The 16,994-nt window shown below is 34.7% G+C and overlaps 1 pseudogene across 1 annotated transcript; it reads right to left on the bottom strand.

Annotated features, from left to right (window-relative positions):
- Positions 1-56: 56 nt before the first annotated feature.
- On the bottom strand, positions 57-12,588 carry LOC146730166 (fas apoptotic inhibitory molecule 1-like; annotated as a pseudogene). Its single transcript, XR_014927947.1, has 5 exons — positions 12,223-12,588; positions 8,467-8,589; positions 7,494-7,722; positions 6,743-6,792; positions 57-2,470 (listed from the first exon to the last, which is right to left on the bottom strand). The product of XR_014927947.1 is annotated as a fas apoptotic inhibitory molecule 1-like (transcript).
- Between the last annotated feature and the right edge of the window lie 4,406 nt (positions 12,589-16,994).

Here is a 16,994-nt window from a genome sequence, read left to right as displayed (position 1 = left end):
GTCCACTCGACAAAGTCGACAGCGGAGCTAAAAAGATGAACTCAAATACAATGTAATCAATGGCAACCTGTGTTTATTTAAAAAATAATATATTTTACACAGCCACAATTAATTAGAAAACTATATTCACTGCAATCAGTATAGAAACAAACATATACAAAGTAACAATCTCACTCAATGCTACCATATATGGTATTGCAGAATTAATCTGAATTGACCAATCAACACTAAGTAGATTAATCTAATTTGAATATCCAAGAAACATAAAAATTAAATACCAAATAAGTCATGCTTATTTAAATATGCAATACCAAATATGTTGATGCTAAATGGACAGCTTTAAAAACAAATCTTCTCAAATAAAATATCACCAAGTACATGTAACTTGTGAAATTAGGAAAAATAAAACTGAGATACTACTACTGCAAAGGGGTTAATTATTCACTGGGTTTTAATTTAGCTTATTTCGCGGAGTGGAAAATGCGCTAAATTAAGACCCAGTGATTATGTAAAATTGGGCATAGAACACATTATCTAAATGACAAAACCGTGAATTTAAAACCCACTGAATATGCCTGAAATGGTAAATCAGTGAAATTTAAACCCAGTGAAAATTAGTCATTTTACAGTATTATTTTCAAGATGGGCATATGCATACTAATTTGTTATCTTTGGGGGATGGAAGGAAACCCGCCCTCAACCCACATCAAATTTATACATTTATTATTTAAGATGCAAATTTTTGTTTCTATTTGACGATGCAAACATTTTGCAGGTTTATTAATTTCTCAAATGAGGGCGCTGTCTACTAGCGAAATAAGTGAAAAAAAAAATAGAACTCGCACTTTTCTGGTGATGCACGTACAGATCAGCAATTGCTATGACAACGTTTTAGTAAACAGAACACATGCATGTATATTTAATAACTGCAACAAACAACATCATAATTTTATCTTTGGGTGAGAATTACTGATTTTTGTCAACAAGTTACTGCATACTTGAAACAAACAAATGCACACGCCTATAAAAGCCCTAATAAAAGTAAAGCAGTTTGAAAGTAAATGGTATTTGTGATAGGACATGTCATCTTTAAATCTGTACAGAAGAGAACCATTCAATGGGCTTGTGAGCAGTTCTCTGATGACAAACATTTGGTAAATTACAAGTGAATAACTAGACTATGATTGACAATCAATTGGCTCAACAAAATTATTGAATTTATGATACCCCCTCCCAAAAAAAAAAAAAAAAAAAAAAATCAGCTTGGGTTTGATGTAACATGCACACAGCAAACCCGTTGTACATATTATTCCACTACATTACAATGGATCTTATCGAAAGAAATTACACTTTTACAATGTGAAGAATAATTTATAGATACAGATAATAAATAATTTCATTTCATAATTTTAATTGAATGTTGTGTGGACTAGCTATAATAACCAAAGTGATTGAATTGGCACAAATTGATGCTATTATACCATAATTAAATAAAGCTTAAAAAAGAATGAATTCTTTAAGAAATCACATTACCATTGTATAACAACAAATGAGATATTCAGAGCTGGACATGTGTTCATTCTATTATTCCTAAATTGGTCTACACGAGTCATGCAAGTTGTGCTATTAACAGTTCATTTAAATGTAACATGGCTGGAATATGACCTAACAAAAATGGCAATTTTAGTTTTCAGACTAGATGAAAAAAAATCTTGTGTAACAGACCTGTTCATACCTTCCAGATAACATTTTTAGATTTTATTTAAAAGAATTTGTTCATTGCCCCAAGGTTTTCACAAGAAAAATCAGATAATTTTTTGGTGTGGCCTTGCTAGCCCCCCCCCCCATACACACCAGGGTTTTAGCAACTCTCTTAACATATGTTTTGCTAATCATCACCAGATGCACAGTTGCCATGACAATGTGGCAAGTCATGAAGATGAAGATGAAGATGAATTCACATTTCACACTGCTAAGGGGTAAACCATTAGAAACTCTAAGAGGGAGGAAACTGCAATTTGTTTTTCCACAATGTGGGATATTCTTTCTTAAAGATTTAGGTTTTTTTATTTTTTTATTGATCCTGGCAGGATTTTTCCATATGCAAATTATTCCAATTCTCCCCCAAAATTCTAATGGTCAACCCCTTAACAACTTTTGGTTATAACCTATTTAAATATGCAAGTCACAAAATGCCAGGATGTTGGAGGTTAAAGGTCATGCATCTCATCCATTCAGGTATAAGGATATGTATTATAATCAACAGGAAATAGAATTCTTGGACTAGACTATGATGTAAATAGGGGTGGTCAGCCTGATTCTTCCCTTGTTTCATCTATTTCGTTGCCATCTACAAAGAGTGCGTGTACGATCCCATCACGTCTTTTACCACTACTAACCGCTTTTATATATAACACGCGTGATCACGTACTTCGAAATGAGTTTCTGTTCCGTCGTCCACAAATTCACCCTAAAAATAAAGAAATGAGAGATTAATTATCCTTTGTTTCATGAATAATATGAGCTGTGAACCTGTAATGTCACTCATATCAACCTATGATGTCACTCGTATCAATAACAGGCAGACAGGTGGCTGGCTAAAATGACAGGCAGACAGGTGGCTGGCCATAATGACAGCAGGCAGTTGGCTGGCTAAAATAACAGGCAGACAGGTGGCTGGCTAAAATGACAGACAGACAGGTGGCTGGCTAAAATGATAGGTAGACAGATGGCTGGCTAAAATGACAGGTGGATGGCTAAAATGATAGGCAGACAGGTGGATGGCTAAAATGATAGGCAGACAGGTGGCTGGCTAAAATGACAGGTAGACAGGTGGTTGGCTAAAATGACAGGCAAACAGGTGGCTGGCTAAAATGACAGGTAGACAGGTGGCTGGCTAAAATGACAGGCAGACAGGTGAATGGCTAAAATGATAGGCAGACAGGTGGCTGGCTAAAATGACAGGCAGACAGGTGACAGGCTGGCTAAAATGACAGGCAGACAGGTTGGCTAAAAATTTTTAAAACTTTTAAAAGCAAAAAACAAAATATAATTATCTATTTTCACTGATTCAAGTTTTCATTGAAAGTAAATCAAAGTGAGTATTTTCATGGAGGTATATGTTTATACCTCCATGGTATTTTACAGTATTAGTGTAATTAATTTGACCTTTGACCTTAATTGTCTAAATAGATCACATGATCACTCAAATTAATATATCAAATCAAATTAATCAGCTAATGGGATACACATAATTATATCTTAATATTTATTAAATCTTTATGGAATGTAAATGGTTTCCATAGTTACAATTATAATGGCTTTCATTAATATAATAGAAATTTGTGACCAATGAATGAATTCAAACAATAAAAAGACCTTGTATATGCTGCAGAATATTTAGCTTAATAATTTTTAGAACTGACACATATGTAAATTGTTTGTAATAATCTGCCTAAACATATCTCATATCAATAACATAGGCAAATACTACAAAGAATAATTTGAACTTATTGATTACAATAATACTGACTGAATTATATTATTATGTGATATTAGTACGTTGAAGCAGACGGTCACCTGTGCACATGCAGGAATTGAGGCCCAATCGACGGAAACAACACACGGTAAAAAGGCTCGTGACACACTATGGCCATCTGACGCATGCGCAGGTGACGACTCCCCGCTTTAAAAATTAAAATTGTTGTGCTGCTTCTGGTTATTTTCATTTCATTTCACCTGACTGTCAAAACTGCAAAATAGTTTGTTTTGTTTTTAATTCTTTGTTAATGGTCTAAGTTGTAGAGTTTATTATTAAACAAGTCATTGAAAATGACACAGTCCCCGTTAAGTTCTCTTTGTGCTCGCCATATTAAAGCGGAGGGGTTGTCGCGAGTGTGTCCTTGAAACTCGAGTTCCAAATGCCGTATACAACAGATTGTTTATTTACATCAAAACACATGTTCCATGTAGTAGTAATATGGCCAAAATAAAAACAGCCATTATTCGGCCATCTTTGAACTGATTATGAAACACACTGATATGTATGATGTATGTGCCAAATATGAGTGAAAATGGTACATAAATTGTGGAAATATAGTAGTAAGGCCAAAAAGTCAGATGACTGTCAATCTGCCATCCTTGACCAGATTTTGAAACAAATTGTCATGGACATGCATCCTAACATGTATAAAGTACATGTATGTGCCAAATTTGAATGAAAACTGACAGAGCACATCCAAGATACCGCATAAAAAAACAAAAACAAGATTCCTGCCAGTCGAACATCTTTGATCGAATTGCGAAATAAATCGTCATAGACATGTATCCTAACATGTATAATCTATGTACCAAGTTTGAATGACAACTGACAAAGCATGTCCAAAATACAACATTTTCAAACAACTAGATGGCTGCCAGTCTGCCATTTTGAATCGAATCGCTAAACCACTGCATGTGCATATGTCCCACATAAGGTACTAGGCACATGCAAAGAATGAACGGAATCGGTCCACAGGATTCTGAAATATGACGTTGGACAGACTGACGCACGGACACACGAACGGTCGGACAGACTCAGAAACTCACGGATGGTCGGGGACATGTATCCTAATATGTATGATCTATGTACTAAATTTGAATGAAAACTGACAAAGCATGTCCAAAATACGACATTTTCAAAAAACAAGATGGCTGCCAGTCGGCCATCTTTGATCCAATTGTGAAATAAATCATCATGGACATGTATCCTAACATGTATAATCTATGTACCAAGTTTGAATGAAAACTGACAAAGCATGTCCAAAATACAACATTTTCAAAAAACAAGATGGCTGCCAGTCGGCCATTTTGAATCGAATCGCTAAACCACTGCATGTGCATATGTCCCACATAAAGTACTAGGGACATGCAAAGAATGAACAGAATCGATCCAAGGGATTCTGAGATATGACTCCGGACGGACGGACGGATGCACGGACGCACAGACGCACAGACGGACGGAGACGGAATTATAAGTCCCCGTTTTCGGACTTTGTCCGAACGGGGACTAATAAAAAATACCATTATATGTTTGTATAGTATAGTATATTTTATTTGACACATAATAATGCATGGAAAATACATCATTTATGGCCAATTATGTATGTTTTTTGTATTTCTTTGTATTTATGTTCCTTACCATACAAGTAGTGTAATAAAGTTATTATTATTATACTTCCCCGGTCATAGGCACAGGGGCTTCAACATAAAAATCATGGAAATAAAAGCCCCATACCCAAGGACCATCCAAGAATAGATGAAGAATCTTTTTTTTAACATTGTAACTATGTTAACCTCTCTAAAATTATCCAAATGACAATTTTTACCAACCGTGTGAGGAAATTAAGGGGATGTTGCATGATTGTGAAAAGAATAAAATTGCAAAATGAGTTAAATTGAGTTATTGATTTCTAAACAAAACAAAACAACCAAAAAGAATCCATTTTTTCCACAAACTCACTTTAACATTAACATTTAGTATTCCTAGAAATGCACGTTTGTTTGGTAATTTGGTAAATTACACCACAGTAATATTTACTTGTGTCATAAAACACTAGGTATACTTGCAGCTGTCTGTAGTGTACATAAATTACACCACAGTTATATTTACTGGTGTCATAAAACACTAGGTATACTTACAGCTGTCTGTAGTGTACATAAATTACACCACAGTTATATTTACTAGTGTCATAAAAACACTAGGTATACTTACAGCTGTCTGTAGTGTACATAAATTACACCACAGTTATATTTACTAGTGTCATAAAAACACTAGGTATACTTACAGCTGTCTGTAGTGTACATAAATTACACCACAGTTATATTTACTGGTGTCATAAAACACTATGTATACTTACAGCTGTCTGTAGTGTACATAAATTACACCACAGTTATATTTACTAGTGTCATAAAAACACTAGGTATACTTACAGCTGTCTGTAGTGTACATAAATTACACCACAGTTATATTTACTAGTGTCATAAAAACACTAGGTATACTTACAGCTGTCTGTAGTGTACATAAATTACACCACAGTTATATTCACTGGTGTCATAAAACACTATGTATACTTACAGCTGTCTGTAGTGTACATAAATTACACCACAGTTATATTTACTTGTGTCATAAAACACTAGGTATACTTACAGCTGTCTGTAGTGTATATAAATTACACTACAGTTATATTTACTGGTGTCATAAAAACACGAGGTATACTTACAGCTGTTTGTAATGTATGTGAATTACAGTTTGTAGTGTATGTGAATTACACTACAGTTATATTTACTGGTGTCATAAAAACACTAGGTATACTTACAGCTGTCTGTAGTGTACATAAATTACACCACAGTTATATTTACTAGTGTCATAAAAACACTAGGTATACTTACAGCTGTCTGTAGTGTACATAAATTACACCAAAGTTATATTCACTGGTGTCATAAAACACTATGTATACTTACAGCTGTCTGTAGTGTACATAAATTACACCACAGTTATATTTACTTGTGTCATAAAACACTAGGTATACTTACAGCTGTCTGTAGTGTATATAAATTACACTACAGTTATATTTACTGGTGTCATAAAAACACGAGGTATACTTACAGCTGTTTGTAATGTATGTGAATTACAGTTTGTAGTGTATGTGAATTACACTACAGTTATATTTACTGGTGTCATAAAAACACTAGGTATACTTACAGCTGTCTGTAGTGTTTCACCATTACACCATACATCCATTGTGTCTTTTTCTAGAAGTACAAAAAACACATGTTTTAAAATACTACAATGTAATAAAGTATATTGGTAATTTAATGGATTTGTAATTATGAAAATAAGGAGGAAAAAACATCAACTGATCTAAGGATGTTTTACCTACATGTGCACTGGAGTACTGTAAGTTGTAAATTTTCACTCTTAGAATTTTTTTACAGGATTCGTGAAATCAAAATTTCATAAAAGTCACTGACACTGACAGAAGTTTTCACTGCTAAATGATTTTTTACTGACTTCTGACATTCACGACAATTTTCCTTGTGAATTTAAAGCAGTTTAGAGTACAACAATGTTGCGAAGATCGTTTCTAATACCCCTCCCCCCATCAACACAATTAAATCAAATTTATCCATAATTTTATTTACTGTGGAATACTTTATTTTCGCTGGAATAAATTTTCGCTGAAAAGGCTTTTGGGGCGTTTTGTATGGAATTTATTTAATGTGAAATATAGGAAAAAAAGTATATTCGCTGGATTTTATTTTCACAGAATCATCCCTTCAGCGAAAATAGCGGAAATAAAGTATTCTACAGTATTTTTTAGACAGATGACTAAAGATCAAAACACAACTGATGTTGAGAATGACCTTCATACAAGCGTTGTTTTTTTACTAGATGGTACGAATTATAGAACAGAAGAAAAACAAAAAAAAATAAAATCTGAGTATCTCATTACCTAATACAATCCTTGTGTCTATGCCGTCTAATAGTAATGACCACGTCTTCGCCGTCTTTGATCTTTGTTCTGTAAATTTGTTAAGACTTTTACCTTTGACCTCTAATGTGTATTCGTATGCAAATCCACTGACAGCATCAATGTTAATCGCAGCCTTGACTTTTGCTTTACCAATGTTAAAAATCTCACGACCCACTAGCTTAAACATCCAGTTTTTCCTGATTATTTCCTGTGAACAACATTGCATCATGGGAAGTCAGCAAACGACATGAATCACAGTATATTAAACCAAACTGATGACTTTCAATATTGCATTGCATCATGGGAAGTCAGCACACAACAAGAATCACAGTATATTAACCTTTTCGCCACCAGACTTCTCTTGCCCAAAAATTTATGCATTTTTTTCTTATATTCTTCAATATTTCTGGAAATGAGCCCTATTTTTTGAGCCAACAGACAAAATTTTAGTAAATTTTCAGTTTTCACTCAACAAATTTTGCTATTTTTGTCCCAATCTTCTGAAGGAAAGTGCAATGGTAAAGTAGTTGGTTGATATGGTTGCATTGCATCATGGGAAATCAACAGGAGTAAAGTGGTAATCAAAATGCAGCAAGTTTAATATGCTACAGTGACCTTGCAATGAGATATATGTGTGTACAGCTATGCATAAAAGGTGGACAGGGATACTTTAATTCAACTAATTCAAATAAACAAACAAACAAACAAACAAACAAACAAACAAACAAACAAACAATAAATTAATAAATAAATAAATAATAAATTAATAAATAAATAAATAATAATAAATAAATAAATAAATAATAATAAATAAATAAATAAATAAATAAATAAATAAATAAATAAATAAATAAATAAATAATTAATAAATAAATAAATAATAATGAATAAATAAATAAATAAATAAATTTATTTTTAATCTTTGTCATGAACTGATGTGATATTACAATACCTTGCCATCTACGTGTATAACTCGTTTTCCTGACGTGGTGCTGTGTTCAAATTCGACTTTATGTACGCCATCACTTAACGCCACGTCCCATATAGCTACAATGTCATTCATCATCTAGCACACCTGTTGTGAAACAATAAATAATTATTAGTATAAATAAACAGTCTGTAGTCATTGGCGACAGCAGAGTTCAAAATTAGTAGTAGGCCTTCAGGTACACAGACCAGTGTTTGCCACAAATATCAAAAGATTGATGGCCTACAGAGCATGCAGGCTGAATAAGTTGCTGGCCCTGCTTAAATGTTGTTTAAAAACAAAATATTTGAACATAAAATAAATAAGGAAAAATGCATGCTGAGGTAATGACCCACAGGGAAATTTGTCGCCAAAAATGTTTGTCATATTTAATAGTTTTAGCTTTTATCATTTTAAACAGTCATCAAAAAAATTCAGAAGGAGGGTTCCTGAGCCAGCATGCTCTTGAACTTGTCAGCCCTACTGTAAAGTTCTAAACCTTGGGCCCAGAGGTCTGCCTTAGTTTCCAAAAGTGGCAGGGTTCCTGAGCCAGCATGCTCTTGAACTTGTCAGCCCTACTGTAAAGTTCTAGGTCTTGGGCCCAGAGGTCTGCCTTAGTTTCCAAAACTGACACAGACTAACAACTGACCTAGGGCTAACATTTTTTTAAATTTAGAAACCCAACTTGACTACTAAAAATTTACAAAATAATGACACTGTATTTTTACCAGTTCTCCCACTGTGACACTTACAGTACAGTCCAAGTGTGACATTTAGCCCACTTAGCTTGCTTTTAAAAATGATATTTAGCTTGCTTTTAAAAATGATATTTAGCTCACTTAGCTTGCTTTTAAAACTGACATTTAGCTCACTTAACTTGCTTTCAAAAATGACATTTAGCTCACTTAACTTGCTTTCAAAAATGACATTTAGCTCACTTAACTTGCTTTCAAAAATGACATTTAGCTCACTTAACTTGCTTTTAAAAATGACACTTAGCTCACTTAACTTGCTTTCAAAAATGACATTTAGCTCACTTAACTTGCTCTCAAAAATGACATTTAGCTCACTTAACTTGCTTTCAAAAATGACATTTAGCTCACTTAACTTGCTTTCAAAAATGACATTTAGCTCACTTAACTTGCTTTTAAAAATGACACTTAGCTCACTTAACTTGCTTTCAAAAATGACATTTAGCTCACTTAACTTGCTTTCAAAAATGACATTTAGCTCACTTAACTTGCTTTCAAAAATGACATTTAGCTCACTTAACTTGCTTTCAAAAATGACATTTAGCTCACTTAACTTGCTTTCAAAAATGACATTTAGCTCACTTAACTTGCTTTCAAAAATGACATTTATAATTGAGGCTTGGTAAACGAACTACATGCCTAAATATGTCTCCTTATTGTAAATTTGGTAAATACTACAAAGAATAAGTTACAGTTAATCATTACAACGATTCACACTTCAAAAATTTAAAGTTTTTTATGGAAAGGCAAAGCCAGCATAGAGCCAGTTTGGAAGTTAGCTGTTTAGTAGTACTGTATTTATTTGTGTTTACACAAGTTTGCAAGCCTTCATATACCTCCCAAACCTGATAACCAATAAAACCAGAAGATTACTGACTTTAAAAACTGGTAGATCAGCAGGCTTCTAATATGTGTTGTTAACGCGTGGTGGTCGTAGCACAGCGCGTGTTCGAATTCCATGTAAATAAACAATGTATTTTACACGCGTTGTATACGTTGCTATGAGTCTCATATCGAACAGGACATGGCATGACGACTGCCGCCCTTTAATTTTTAACCCTGAACAATATTCTATGAGGGGTATAGTGATATACAATGACAATTTAATTTGAAGTCACATGACCTGCATACAAAATAAGATAACCTTTATTATAGTTGAATAGAAAAGAGCAGAAAAATGTAAATAATGCAACAAAACAGAGTTTTTTATGTTATGGCATGGAAGTAAAGTTAGCTGTTTATTTGTACTGTATTTATTGTTTGCAAATTAAATTGTCATTGTATATCACTATCCCCCTCATAGAATATTGTTCAGGGTTAAAAATTGAAGGGCGACAGTCGTCGTGCCATGTCCTGTTCGATATTCAAATTCATGTGCATTATTATTCTAAATCCTTGCATCCTGGATACATACAGTACAATCTAGGCATTACGTAACTTCTAAATTAGACATCAGCAGGCTTTGCCTTTTCATAGAAACCTAGCATAATTAATTTCAACTTATTTTTGTGGTATTTTGTTATGTTTATATGTATTTGCCAATGTTACTACCTAATACATGCATGAAAAATAGGCAGTTTAGTTACCCTTATATATAAAAATTGTTGTCACTCAGTGAACCTGTGGAAGAACCTAGATGTAACGGTCATATTCATATTAATAGTTTATTCACAAGATTTGTCAATCATTACACAGTAATAAATATTAAATCTGTGATGAAATTGAAATCAATATTCAAATTATTCACAAGTGAGAGAAAATTTCTCATAAGTGAAGCAGAACAATTTATAATGAAATATCACATCAAATAGAGAGAAATATGAAAGTCATCATGACCAGTGAAAATGAGGGAGTACTTTCTGTTTACGAGAGGAAAAAAATAAAATTGTCAGCTTCCTCATAATAATTTTGCCATGTTATTTATTTTTTCTAGATTTATTTTTTATCATTTTTCTGATATGTTCTGCTATTTGACTGTGTGTGAAGTATTTTGTTGATTTTGTCTCGTCTTTTGATTGTCATCTCATGCTTAATTCAATAAAGATTATTATTATTAAAAATGGTAATTTATATACTTGTATACCTTGAAATGGAAAATTAATTAAATTCAGACTTTCATCATTCTTAGAACAAACAAAAGGTTTATTATTTTTATAGCTTACTAAAACAATACAATGTAGTTGAAGGTTAGTTTGATTTGTCAGTACTTAATCCATTTTTAACACCTTGGTTGACATTGGCTGTTTATTCTACTGATGTAGTTCTTGAGCTAACTGATAACAGATTTTCATAATTAATTATAAGATAACACCCTGGTTTAGGGTGGATTAAAGGAATAGCTTATAAGGGTGCTTTCAACTCATGTAAATTTCATGTTCACCACACTATTTTGCAGTTACACATAAATTAGTAAATGAAATGTATTCGCCTGGACAGAGGTAAGACAGCCCAGCCATATTGCAGGCACATCACATTATACCATAATTAGATAAAATAATACTGTGTTCAGAAAGTGTTGACACCCGTAATACCGATATACAACAAACATACAGTTACTGTCGGAGTGTTATTTTTTCCTATTTTATACACGAAGTTAAATTTCCCTAAATACCATCTATAGGCTATTACTCAAAAATCACAGTGTTGACGTTAATCCAAGGGGTACCTCATCATTGAAAACTGGATCAAGAATGTCGTCAATGACTTTATAATAATAACAGCTGTCGTCTGCACATCGTGCAATTACTGTCAACTTGTACACAGTTGATGATTTTTGTTTAAAAATTAGTATTTATTGATTTTCAGCCCCCAAGTGACTGTGAACTTGTACTTATTTGTGTGGACTTTACTAAAAAAGAATATTTACTGCCACCAAAGAAGAATGCAAGACAAGAAAATAGAAAGTCCCCCGAGTTCACGCAATAAATGTTCACGTGAGAACAGTTTACAAATAACTTGGGGTCCGTCCTTTTCAGAATAAGTTACTCACCAAGACACCATTTCAGTTGAATAATATCCCGGGTTTATCTGGCAGTCGATCCAGCGAGGCGCCAATCACAAAGGCGTAACTTTCTGCACCACTATCTCTCAGAGTTCCAAAGTATTGCACGCAGGTTTAGATGTTCCAGACAGTTTTATTACTCCATTAAAGACAATGAGTGTCCTCGTTGCATGTGATACATTTTGTAAACCGCCTTGACTCAATGACTATTCTTCCACTGCTGTTAGAGCATTCGTTGTTTCTCTCCTCCAATGTAACGTCTTCAGAAAGATCTCAACAAAGTGGCTCTTCACACGTTCAAATGATAACGCACAATACGCCATAAATTACAAAACTATGAATTTACAAGCTTTGTTCATGACTGAAACAATTAATTACATAAAGAACTCATTATTAAAAATCATGCAGTATTTGCATAACAGTACCACAAGGGGGCGTTATGTCACACAAACTGTACCTGTGCATATCGAAGTTGGGTTTGAAGTTACAGTTTCATTTTTGTTTTTTGTGCAGTTGTGTGAGCAAGTAATAAGCTATTTCGATTCATTTTTGAAAGTTCAGTGTTAGAATAAAAATGAACTATAATTATTTTAATATGGCTATGTATGCATTCATGCGTGCGATAAACTAAGATCCATAAAATACAGTTTTCATCACAATATTTCATTATATTGATTTTTTTTAAAATCAAAACCTATTTCTAATTGCGTTTTTTGTTCGCCCATTCTCCCTCCATGGTTCGCCATAGAGTCACGTGTATTAACGTAATCTGCGTATAATTATATCAGCATTTTAATTTCCTGAACACATCGTTCTGATTGATTCTGATTCATACACCCACAGTCCCTCTATCATAGATAGACTAATAGAGGGACTGTGGAGTGACATATACATTCAAAGCAGATCATGACCGAAATCTCAGACCACTTTCAGTGGTCTGATCCGAAATGCACCTGCATATGTAACAACACATTGTACTAAATCTGAACAAAATCCATCCATGCATGACTGAGATCCGGTTCCGGAATTGTGAAAATACGTGATTTTGATGCATTTTCGGCCTTAAAATGGCCATCATTCAGCTATTGTTAAGCGGATCATGAAACAAATGCACATATCTATTTGTGACATGATATACCATGTGTGTGTAAAGTTTGAACTTGATCAATCCAGACATGTCTCGGATAAGGATCCAGAACTGAATTCTTGAAAACAAAATGGCCGCCAGTCGGCCATTTCGAACTTGACCCGAAAAAAAATGACGTGCATAACGGTTCTATTATGTTTAATGTATGTACCAAATTTGAACAAAATCCGTCCATGCATAACTGAGATCCGGTTCCGGAATGGTGAAAATGTGCGATTTCAATGCATTTTCGGCCTTAAAACGGCCGCCATTTGGCTATCGTTAATGAGATCACGAAACAAATGTACATACATATTTGTGACAAGATGTACCTTGTGTGTGTGAAGTTTGATCTCGATAAATCCAGGCATGTCTCAGATACGAATCCAGAACTGAATTCTTTAAAACAAAATGGCCGCCAGTCGGCCATTTCAAACCCGATCCAAAAAAAATGACGTGCATCACGGTCCTATTATGGTTAATGTATGTATCAAATTTGAACAAAATCCGTCCATGCATAACTGAGATCCGGGTCCGGAATGGTGAAAATGTGCGATTTTGATGCATTTTCGGCCTTAAAATGCATGTGCGTATGTCCCATATAATGTGTGATGTATGAGTGAAGTTTGAACTTAATCGGTCCATACATGTTCGAGATACAGGTGATCACGGACGCACGGACGCACACAGGGCAATACATAAGGGGGATGTTGATCTAGTTTGCAGTGCATTAGAAAAACAATATATTAAAAAGTGAAAGCAGAATTTGTTACTTGTACTGAAAACCTGGATTTATTGATTTACACGATTTAGAATCTAGCAATACCGTGATGATGGGGGTTGTGTGAATAAAACCATGGATACAAAATAATAAAAGATATTAACAAGAAAATTACTTATTACAAACATATTTTGAAAGAGAAAAAACATTACGAAAAATTTTATGGTGGCCTAATGAATATTCATAACATGGTTCTGGGTGTCATGACATCAGCACAGGGCAAACAATCAACGAGGAACGATTAACTTAGAAAGTCTATTGACGGTTGTAGAAGCCGAAAATGTGTTTACAGTTATGCCAAACTAAAAAAATCCAGGTGCGTTCTGGCTTTACCACAGAATTTTATAAAGCATTTTAGGGCCGGTTTAGCATCGGGGTTCAACGACGTTTACGTGGCTGTAGAAATAAAATAATAATAGTAGCGGTAATGTATAATGACGTGTATAGTGCCCCGCCCCTACTCTACAACACGTATGTTTATGGGAGATCGTGAAGTTATGCGGTACAAACATTTTACTATTAATTGGAATTATAGATTCCGTAAACGGGTGAACATTTTAAACACTAGAGTTGAGGGTTTTCTTTTGTTTTTTTTCCCAATTGCAGCTTGGGCTTGAAAAAAAAGGAACTCTCTTACGTCATACCTTTCATAAGCAGTTAAATATGCGATCTGCCAAAACCGAAACAGAATACCGTACAGCGCTGATCGATATTCTTATTTTCATTTACCGGTACATCAGTTTGAGTGTCTAGCGCCCCCAAGTGTCCACTTATTGAATAAAGCATGAACAGTCGTATAATACTGCATTATTGTGATTTGTTATTATTGCCATTATTTTATTTCTTTTCCCGCACCAAGAACCAAGAACACGCTCCCAAAGGAGTGTATTATTAAATCTGCATTGAAAATAAGCTTACAGCTCACATGTACCACAGTCCCTCTATCCCAAGTCTGAAAACAATGGGAGTGTGAGGTGCTTACGTTCAGTAAAGAAATTGTATGAAAATGATCCACAAGATGAAAATCACCATCAGCACTTTCCATGTTGAAATTGACAACCCCGATACCTTGGATCGAAATCTACAACGCCGGTATTGTTTCATGTTAAAATCGACAGCACTGGAATTTTTAAGTTGAAATAGACAACACCGGTACCCGAGATTGAAATCGACAACACCGGTAATTTTTTTTATGTTGAAATGGACAACACCGATACCCTAGATCGAAATCGACAACACCGGTATTTTTTTTTACGTCGAATACTAAATCGAGTTGGTATTCGGGTGAGTTGGTTTAGGTGCCCCTACCCTGTCACAAAATATTGAAAAAAAAAGCTCATAATTTCACAGGGAGAAAAAACACATAGAATAATTCGGCCAAAAACATTATAATCTCGACCAAATCACTGTGACCGTGCATGGAGGTAAAAAGAGAAGGAATCACAGCCAAAATAATCTTCCTGAAATGTGTTTACTGATTACGTACAGTACCTCCTCGGCAAGCTACAACGAGTCCCTCAAATGCAAGATGCTCAAATTCAGTGATCGCATGTAGGAATGGAAATGGTCGCATGTTGGAATGAAAATCATCGCATTTAGGATAAAAATGGTCGAATATAGGAATCGAAATCATCACACTTAGGGATAAAAATGGTAGGAATCGATATTACAAAATGTAATAATATAGGACGTTAATTTTGACATGGATACCGCGCCATATTATGGACGTTAATTTTGGCATGGATACCGCGCCATATTATGGACGTTAATTTTGGCATGGATACCGCGCCATATTATGGACGTTAATTTTGACATAGATACCGCGCCATATTATGGACGTTAATTTTGGCATGGATACCGCGCCATATTATTGACGTTAATTTTGGCATGGATACCGCGCCATATTATGGAGGTTAATTTTGGCATGGATAGCGCGCCATATTATGGAGGTTAATTTTGGCATGGTTACCGCGCCATATTATGGACGTTAATGTTGGCAAGGATACCGCGCCTTATTACGGACGCTAATTTTGGCATGGATACCGCGCCATATTATGGACGTTAATTTTGACATGGATACCGCGCCATATTATGGACGTTAATTTTGGCATGGATACCGCGCCATATTATGGACGTTAATTTTGGCATGGATACCGCGCCATATTATGGACGTTAATTTTGGCATGGATACCGCGCCATATTATGGACGTTAATTTTGGCATGGATACCGCGCCATATTATGGACGTTGATTTTGGCATGGATACCGCGCCATATTATGAACGTTAATTTTGGCATGGATACCGCGCCATATTATGGACGTTAATTTTGGCATGGGTACCGCGCCATATTATGGACGTTAATTTAGGTATGGATACCGCGCCATATCATGGACGTTAATTTTGGCATGGATACCGCACCATATCATGGACGTTAATTTTGGCATGGATACCGCGCCATATTATGGACGTTAATTTTGGCATGGATACCGCGCCATATTATGGACGTTAATTTTGGCATGGATACCGCGCCATATTATGGACGTTAATTTTGGCATGGATACCGCGCCATATTATGGACGTTAATTTTGTCATGGATACCGCGCCATAGGAAAGGTTGGAGGAATTTGGTATTTACAATATTTTCACATATGCTTAACAACATTTTCTGAATTTTCATTCGTTGTTCATTATGTTGTTGTTGTTTTAAAATGGAGAACCTCTTACACCAGTGACCTCATGACCTCAGGCATGACCTCAATTCACCCACGTGTTTCCGGTCAGTCACCAGACGAGAAAATGGCGGCGGTTGAAATGGGTGAGTTTTATATTGGCCGTGTTTCTCACGTTTGTCAC

The sequence above is a fragment of the Saccoglossus kowalevskii genome, chromosome 20, assembly GCF_978046115.1.
Source record: "Saccoglossus kowalevskii chromosome 20, keSacKowa6.1, whole genome shotgun sequence".
Classification (NCBI taxonomy): Eukaryota; Metazoa; Hemichordata; class Enteropneusta; family Harrimaniidae; genus Saccoglossus; species Saccoglossus kowalevskii.
This window is presented reverse-complemented; position numbering and strand designations above follow the sequence as displayed.